Below are 8,996 nucleotides of genomic sequence, written 5' to 3'. Positions count from 1 at the left end.
CCTTACAGGGCCACCCCTACTTACTATCTGGGGGGCAAGCGGCACATTTGTTCCGACACCATTATTACAGTGGGTTTTAACATTACCTGACAATGTGCCATGTCTTATTTCCGAAGTAGTTGGCAAGGGTGGAATATTTTTATTAGCGGTAGTGGCAGAGTTTTTTGGACTGTCCTTTCTACCTTTAGCTGTAGTGCTATTAGGCTTAGTTTTCCCGCAATTGCTATTACTTACAGTAGACGATGGCTCAGCAATGTTCTTACTGCTCTGCCCGTTACTCCGCTGAGTAGATGCACCACTCGCAATTGGAGGTTGTAAATCAACCAACGTGGCACCTGCATCTCGCTCGGCTATCTGTTGGTTTTTCCCATTCTCTCCCATTTTATTGCAAGACTTAATTAGAGATTTTATGGAAAAAAAATTGTCTAAGCTAGCCTGCTCTAGATGGTCCAGTTGTTCTGCTAGCTTTTTAAGTCTAAACTCAAAGGGGTTTAAGAGGGAACGTATTAATTTTTCCAACTCCAAAAGAAATTCAGGGTTAGATGTTAGTGGCCCAGGGGATGCTATAGTAATAGGATCTACACCTGATGATACTGGTGTCGTAGGGGACACCAATATTATGGTGTCTACACCTACTGGGACAGCTTCTCCCTCTCCCGTTGTTAATCCAATGGAATTCTCTACAGGGACATGGCTTGGGGGTGTTTTAGTGCCCAACTTCCTATACTTCCTTGCGGGTTTTGGGGCTTGACATTTTTTAACAGTGGCACCCCTTTTCCTTTTTGGACAAGGTTTGGATTTTATAGCTTGTGCTTGGGCACAGACTTTTAGTGTTACATTTTGCCCATTAGATGATTGGCTGGAAGCATTTAAGTGCTCTGCGGGCAAAGTAGTAGCTACTATGTCTAAGGGAAAAGTACCCAGTGACTCATTAGATAAAGATAAATAATGCGAAATATCATGTGTAGCTGGTAGTACAATAGATGATAACGGGGTAACCAATGAAGGGAAACTTTGGCCTTGGTGTTTCTCGAGAGGGGTTTTCATAAGCTCCATCGACAACCTACGCCCAGCACGTCTTTCTGCCAAGGCAATCTCCCTATCAATATCCTGGGGCAGCCGTTTAAAATATGTATCTAGGGGGCCCATGACGGCTGTCTCCACCTCGCCCATAGAAGGCAGCAGGGTGGAAGTGCTTGTAGAACAAGCCATATATCGAACCCCCCTACTACCTAACAATATAGTAACAGATCAGGGTACAATTGCTAGACAAATGGTTTTCGGCAATACCAGAACTGTAAATGTTAGTGGGGTGTCCCAGCCCAGCCACCTTCGGCCACTGACGGCCACAGACGGTCCCGCCCTTGTCCCGGGCTTCTCCCGGCGCTTCCGCGCAGCGGGAGTGGCTGTATCTATTTATAAGTCTATACGGGAAGGGGAGGAGCAGACAGGGAGAGCGGCCCAGGTGTTCAAGATTGGGGCTGGCAAGCGCTCCTGGGAACGGTAGTCCCTACGCAGCGCCTGCACTCGCTCGCAGCCCCGCCTGTCACTCGCCTTTGGTGGGACACAGTCCGAGTTCCTGATGATCCGGTGAAACACCCCACACGAAGCGGGACCCGCGGAGCGGGTTCCGCAAGAGGTAGGAGGGTTTTTAAAAATGATGAAGAGAGCTCCGTCCAAAGCGCTGCAGTAATTTTCAAAGATAGCGTCCCAAATGCAGCCCCAAGCGCACGAGTCTTAAGCACAGGGGAAGGGGAGGAGCAGACAGGGAGAGCGGCCCAGGTGTTCAAGATTGGGACTGGCAAGCGCTCCTGGGAACAGTAGTCCCTACGCAGCGCCTGCACTCGCTCGCAGCCCCGCCTGTCACTCGCCTTTGGTGGGACACAGTCCGAGTTCCTGATGATCCGGTGAAACACCCCACACGAAGCGGGACCCGCGGAGCGGGTTCCGCAAGAGGTAGGAGGGTTTTTAAAAATGATGAAGAGAGCTCCGTCCAAAGCGCTGCAGTAATTTTCAAAGATAGCGTCCCAAATGCAGCCCCAAGCGCACGAGTCTTAAGCACAGGGGAAGGGGAGGAGCAGACAGGGAGAGCGGCCCAGGTGTTCAAGATTGGGGCTGGCAAGCGCTCCTGGGAACGGTAGTCCCTACGCAGCGCCTGCACTCGCTCGCAGCCCCGCCTGTCACTCGCCTTTGGTGGGACACAGTCCGAGTTCCTGATGATCCGGTGAAACACCCCACACGAAGCGGGACCCACGGAGCGGGTTCCGCAAGAGGTAGGAGGGTTTTTAAAAATGATGAAGAGAGCTCCGTCCAAAGCGCTGCAGTAATTTTCAAAGATAGCGTCCTGAGCTGACCTAGACGATGCGTTATTCTGTTGGTCAAAGCTATTCATGGAATTTTGAGGCGGAAAAGAAACTGTGTTCTGGGAGAAATTTCCACGGCCCCTACCTCTGGGGGCGTGTTGAACACCTCTCCCTCTTACACCTGAAACACCGTTTAAGCGTCGCGCAAGAGCCGGACAATTACTCCTAAAATGACCCTCTTCCTTGCAATACGCACATTGATTCGGGCCATACGGAACACGCTGGTGGGAAGACTCGTTTCCCTGCGCGTCTCTACAATACTGCTTATTCTGTTGATAATTGGGCTGGCTAGCCATACGAGGCGGATAGGCCTGTTGGAGAAGAACTTTAGTTTTCAAATCTTTCGTCTTTTTGTCTGCCTTGTCTAGCTTGTCTTTGCGCCTGTTTTCGTAGTACTGAGCTGTTGCTAGAATCTGCGCTGACGTAGAGACAGCCCAAGCACTCTCTGAATCTTTTAGTTTAGCACATAGTTCGGGAAGCAAATTGTGTACAAATTTGTCTACAAACAATCTTTGGCCACCCTCGGTAGCCATATCCTGACCACTATGGTCAGTGAAAGTTTCCTCAAATCTCGTGAAAAAGTCAGACACATTCTCGTCTTTCTTCTGCTTGCACGCTGATAGCTTGTCCCAGTTTACACGTACTTCAGGCATAATTGTCTTCATGTACGCAATAATTCTACCGGGAAGTTCAGCTATTAACGGCTCAGGCTTGAAACCACCGACTTGTCTAGCATCTGTAGTCGCAATGTTCGCCCACGAGTCACCTAATTCTTGGTCATGATCTGTATGACGTATCTTACTCCATAAAGGATGTGGAACAACGTTCCCAAACAACATGTCTATATCCGCTAAATTCATTATACATGAGCTGGCAGTTTGGGATAACTCCTTATAATACCCAGTCGGGTTTTTACGGGGATCGCGTAGTGTCTGCTTGAGTGCTAAAACTTCTGATCTTTTCCAGGGGACATGTACCCATACACGCTGGAAATGAGGCAGAACCGGTGGAACTGCAGTTGCGTCACCTTCCCTCCAGACCGGAGGAACCTCTCTCATGGGGTACTGTCTCGCTCTTTTCCTGCTGGATGTACCACTGTCAGAGGATGACCCAGAATTACCACCCGTACTTCTATGTGATAATAATATCTCAACTGCTTTTTCAACGTCGGGACCTACAATCATACCCTCCCCAAATTTAAATCGTACACTACACAACTCTTGCTGGTTGGTCTTCTGACCATTATCTACCAAATCCTCACACAGAAAAACACACATCTGCTCAAAGACGTATCTTTGCGTTGGTTCATCCCATTGACGGAAAACGTTCATGACAGACTCTACATCATATCTTGCTGTGTCCATAGCCCAATTTCGTGCTAACTTATTCAAACATTCCCTTTCCTGATAATCGGGCATTTGGCTTCGTAATTGTCTTCGTTCCGTGTTAGGGGTCGTTTTAGGCGACCGAAAAAGTGGTGAAGGAAGGTTAGTAACAATGCTGGTCATTTTATGCCAGACGGAAGGTGAAAGTGGGGGAATAACTGGTGGTAGAACAGAGTCACGCAAAGTAGAAACAGAAATGTTCGTAGAACGAGTATCAGAGAGACTAGAAGATGTGCTAGGCGAAATTTTAGAAGGAACAGTAGGAGAAGTAGATGTGATCGGTGAGCCTTGAGGAGGCTGCGCCAGAGAAACAGGAGCCAGCTGAAGAGTAGCCGGTGAGTGCGGTAAAGGAGCCTGTATAACAGCTACCAGAGGTGCAACTAAAGGTTGCGGAGGTGCTGTGGCATTTTGTGCATAGGGTGGTGGCGAACTTAGCAAATGAGCCATTAATGGATCTTTCTCACGCTCCTTTACTGTCTCTCGCTGAAGAGATGGCAAAACGGGATAGCATTTATCTATTGCCATTTTACGTTGCCTGTGCAACTGCTCACTTATTTGATCCTCTTCGTTGTCTTTAAATTTTATCGCGGCTTGCATTACTGAAATACCTCTTTCCCTCTTATTCTTTTTTTCTAATTTAATTTCCTTCTGTTTGGCCTCTTTACGCCATAAGCGGAAAGAGTCAAACATCGCCGGTCGGGCTTTCTTCTTGAATAGTTTGACCTCTAGGTTATCTAAAACTTCTGAATCGAAACTACCATATTGGGGCCATTTTAAAACACCATCCTTGCGGGTGTATTTTATCCATACTTCGTTATATGTTATAGGACCTACGCCGTGCTTTACATAGAGCTCATACGTTGGAGTTCCAATTGGAGGAACCGGACAAGATTCCTCTAATCGGGAGTCCTTACTACAACCAAGACAAAACAAGTTTCCAAGTCTGCTAAAACCAGGCATCTTCGCTCACTAGTCTAGCTTCAAACTTAAAAGGATTATCTGTTACGATATATCTCGTGAATACACGAGTCCTTCGGCTTTGGGGCTTGCAAGTACCAAATCAAAGCGTATCTCAAGGATACCAAAAACTAAGGACAAACTAAGGACTGGGAGACGCTCCACTTATACTTAACTGAAGTATTTGAAGATCTGTGACGTCGCTAGAAGACTCGTCTATCGTTTCGCTCTACCAAAGATCACTGGGTCCAAACAAGGTGATAGTCAGGGCAGCAGTCCTTCGTAGCCGTCGGGACGCGGGGAACCTCGCAGCAAAGACCTTCGGAACCACGTCGACATACAGGGGCGCTGAAGTGGCTGGCCGTCCTCCGGAATTTTCACACGAAGCTCCTCACGAACATCTGGCTTGGACCGTCACCGCTTGATATCGCCCCGAGTTGGGCGCCAACTGAGGTGCCGGGTTTTTAGGAACCCGGTGGTGCCAGGGGGTAGCACCCGAGGACCTCTGAGTTCTCCCTTGTTCCGGACCACAGAAACACGGAGTCTTCTAGTTACCGTCAAAGATCAAGTTTTATTGGTAGCTACCAAGTAACACGTGTCCCAAAAGTACACCACACGGAGTGTAGGTTCTCGGGAGACTGTTCGTTTTTACAGAACCAGCCGTCTCCTTATATACAAAAATAATAGCTCCAAGCAAGAATTCCTGAGTTTATGATATGGCTATACACATATTTCTACAATAATACAAAGAGCAGAGTCATGTAAGCAAGCCCATATTTTAGATGTCCAGTTTGTTGATAGATTACCCAGTTAGGCCTGGAACTCCCATCAGATATCGATGAAACCTTAATAAAGGAAGGCACAACCCAGTCATAAAACTGGCCATAAACAAGGAATGTGGACAGGTGCATGTTTGCAGAAAGCATGATCTGTATGTCGTGAATGGTTTGTGGAATGTTATGTATTGATGCTATCGTATTCGGCCACTGGGCGAGGAGCTGCCCAAACAGGTTTGGCCGAAGGCAATGGAGTCAGTTGGGACAGGTCAGGGGGAAGTCACGAAAAGGTGGAAGTGTCCCTCTTGATCAAGCTCGACCTTTAATTGACTTAACATGAGGGCAAGATGCAAGATGGATGCCGTTCACAAAATGGAGTTTAAGGGATGGGGACGGAAACTACGATTTTGGGGTGTTGGCAACCCTCGATTGTGACGCAAATACATAGGAATGATGTCCTAATTATTATCGGTTCATAGATACCAAAATCGTCTTGGTGCGTTGAGGTTTTGTGACACGGGTATTGGACCTCGATATCGGGAGAACACCAGGGTCCGGATTTTTTTTGAGAACCACAAGGGACGCAGTGTGCAGAGTGGGAACTCTCACGCGTAATGCGGGAACAAGTCTATGGATACTAGCAATTGCAAAGTTACTGTTCTCGGGCGAACCCGACTAGGTGGGTCGAAAACGAGAGTGGATCCGAACACTTAGGGTGTTGGACTATGCTGGAGCACCGGAGTACTCAGTTTACCTAGCCCAGGGGCTGCGGCTGCATAGGGTTCAAGTTGCGTCGGAAACCCTCGTTGAAGATCCAGGAGCCTGAAGAAAGAAGTTGCTGGCAGGCGGCCAGTGAAGAAGTTCGTGGTGATCCAAGCCTGGATCAGGGAAGAGGAAGACCTGTAAGCAGAGGGGACCAAGTTCTGAATCACTAGCCAGTGATTTAGGTGGGCACCAGGATGGCACCGGACGAAGTCACCTCGACCAGGTGAGTGAGCGCTGCTGGGCTCTGCAGTCTCTCGGACCAGGAGGCGTTGTCGGCGACCAGGATGGAGGTGCGAGCTGTCCCACGAAGGTATCTGCTTCTGATGTCGCTGGACCCGGGATTGGGGCAACAAGTCTTGGCAAATGCAAGCCCACACGGTGGACTTAAAATGGAGTCTGGAGTGGACCAGGAGGGTCCAGGGTGCTCCTCTTTTGGAGGGAAGCAAGGGCTAGTCTGGAGCAACCAGACCAGCGGTGGTTGTCGTTGTGAAGCGTCGTAAGAGGGCCACTAGCCAACGGGCAAGTGACCGGGACAACGCGGTGAGCAGCAAAGAGCAGAAGGGCCCCACGCAGATCTCGTGGATGCAGGGGGGCTGAACTTCGGTGCTGGAGCTGCTCAGGGTCGGGGCTTCTCTTACCCCAAAGCACTCAGTTGAGGGTCACTCGGTGGTCGTGCTGGACAAGCGTCGTGCAGTCTTCCAAGATGGCCGGTCCCTCGAGGTCTCGTCACACCCACGGATCACAGCTGGGCTGATGATGCAGGTTGAGGTCAGAGGTGCCAGGGAAGCCAGTTCTCGTCGTGCTGGGCAGTCTTGATCCGGAGGAGAGACTTACAGCAGACCGCGATGCTTGGTTGGTGCCTGCTGCTGCAGGGTGACTACTCCTTAGTCACAAGGAAGAAATCTTGAGAAGAGTCTTGAGGTCCTTTCGTGGAAAGTTGGTTCAGGATTCAAAGATGATCTAATTTGGAAGGGGGCCAGTTCCTACCTTTATCCTGCAAAAAGGGGCTGGCACGCGACTAAGTCCTGCCCTATGGGTGGGACTAGGAGGGGGGTGGTTACACCCCTCTCCTTTGGCGGGCTTTCCCCAGATCAGGGGCTGGAGTGCCCCTGGAACTGGTTCCAGCCGGCCTATGCACAGTGAGCACCGGGGTGCCACTTGCAGTCACCTTCCTCTAAAGCCCTGCCTACCTAGGATACACAAAATCCTGTCTGGGACGGTGCTGGCACCGCCCCTGGCAGGAAACCCTTTGTCCTTGCCTCCTGTGCTGGGAGGACTCCCAGCAGCAGGAGGGCAGACTTGTGTCTCGGTGGCAGCATCCATCTTGTGGAGCTGAGGCTATGTCTGACTTTAACCGGGGTTACAGGTTACATACATGTCGTGTCCCTCTAGAAGGGTGGAATGCTAACCCCGTCGCCAGAATTGGCGAGGGGTTAGTATTCCAATTCGTATGACACCTTACTCGACATGTTTTGATAAAGCGATGCCAGAGTTGGCATATAACCGCGAGGATTATAATGCACTTAAGAGTATATGGTATGCGTTATCATGGAACAGCTATTAGGACTTGGTTCCGCAAGCTGCAAACGGGCTCAGCTCATGCCAGAGCACCATCTCACATGATTCCAAGCACTCTGCCTTCAGGATTGTTAAGGCCTGCCATAGGAGTGACTGATAGGAATACATGTGTCCATTTTAGGGTTAGATATAGGTATACTATATCTAAAGCAAAGGGTGATTACACCACCTTGCCCCAGCTGTCGTGCAGCCAGTTGTGTCAGATTTGGATGGCCAGCCAGGGGTGGCATAATACATGCTGCAGCCCCTGGTAGGCCCTGGGTACACCTATGCCCTGGGTACCTAAGGTACACTGTACAGGGACTGATAAGGTGACTCAGTATCCAATTAGATATGTACCTAAGGTACATGGAATCCATTTTACAGAGAGAGCAGTAGGCCTGGGGCCCTGAATAGCAGGGTCCCAGGTCAACTAAGTCAGAAAACCAGCAAAACACCAGGCCAAAAGTTGGGGGCAACCATAGTCAGGGATCTACCTTCCTACAATCATTGGTTTGCAGGCCCACCACTGGGGTTGGTATTGCTGAGGTATCTATTCTAAGGTAAGGAATCTAACACTAACCTGTTTCTTTCAGATGCATAAGTTACTTCCCTTCGGTAACGATATATCTGTAAGAAACAGTACTTAGTGTTAGATTCCTTACCGCCCACCCATCCTGCCCGTTCTGCGAACCGATCTCTAGGGTTAAGGTCATCCCTTTAAGGGCCCTAGTTTCATGGCACCAGTGTTGGTTTTTGTCATGGCTTTGCGTTTCTGGTGCGGAAAAGCTGTGTATAAGAACTGACGTCAGCGAGCGAGGGCGGCATCTAAGTACTCTGGCGCCAGCGACGACGGACGCGGAGCCGCAGACGACACCTACCGACGCGCAGGGGTACTGCTACGCCAAACTTTCCGGATCCAGTCTGACGCCTGGGGATATTCTAAGGTAAGGAATCTAACACCAACTACTGTTTCTTACAGATATATCGTTACCGAAGGTAAGTAACTTGTGCATCAGGGTCCTAGTTTCATGCACCAGTGTTGGTTTCTTGCATGGCTCTGCGATCCTGGCGCGGAAAGCTATGTACAGGACTGACATCAGCGCGCGAGGGTGGCCTCTAAGGACTCCAGCAAAGTCATCCCGGGGATCACCACACAGACGCCGAGCCGCAGACCACGCCTACCGACGCGC

Source organism: Lissotriton helveticus, chromosome 2_2, assembly GCF_964261635.1.
Source record: "Lissotriton helveticus chromosome 2_2, aLisHel1.1, whole genome shotgun sequence".
NCBI lineage: Eukaryota > Metazoa > Chordata > Amphibia > Caudata > Salamandridae > Lissotriton > Lissotriton helveticus.
Note: the sequence above shows the minus strand (reverse complement) of the source record.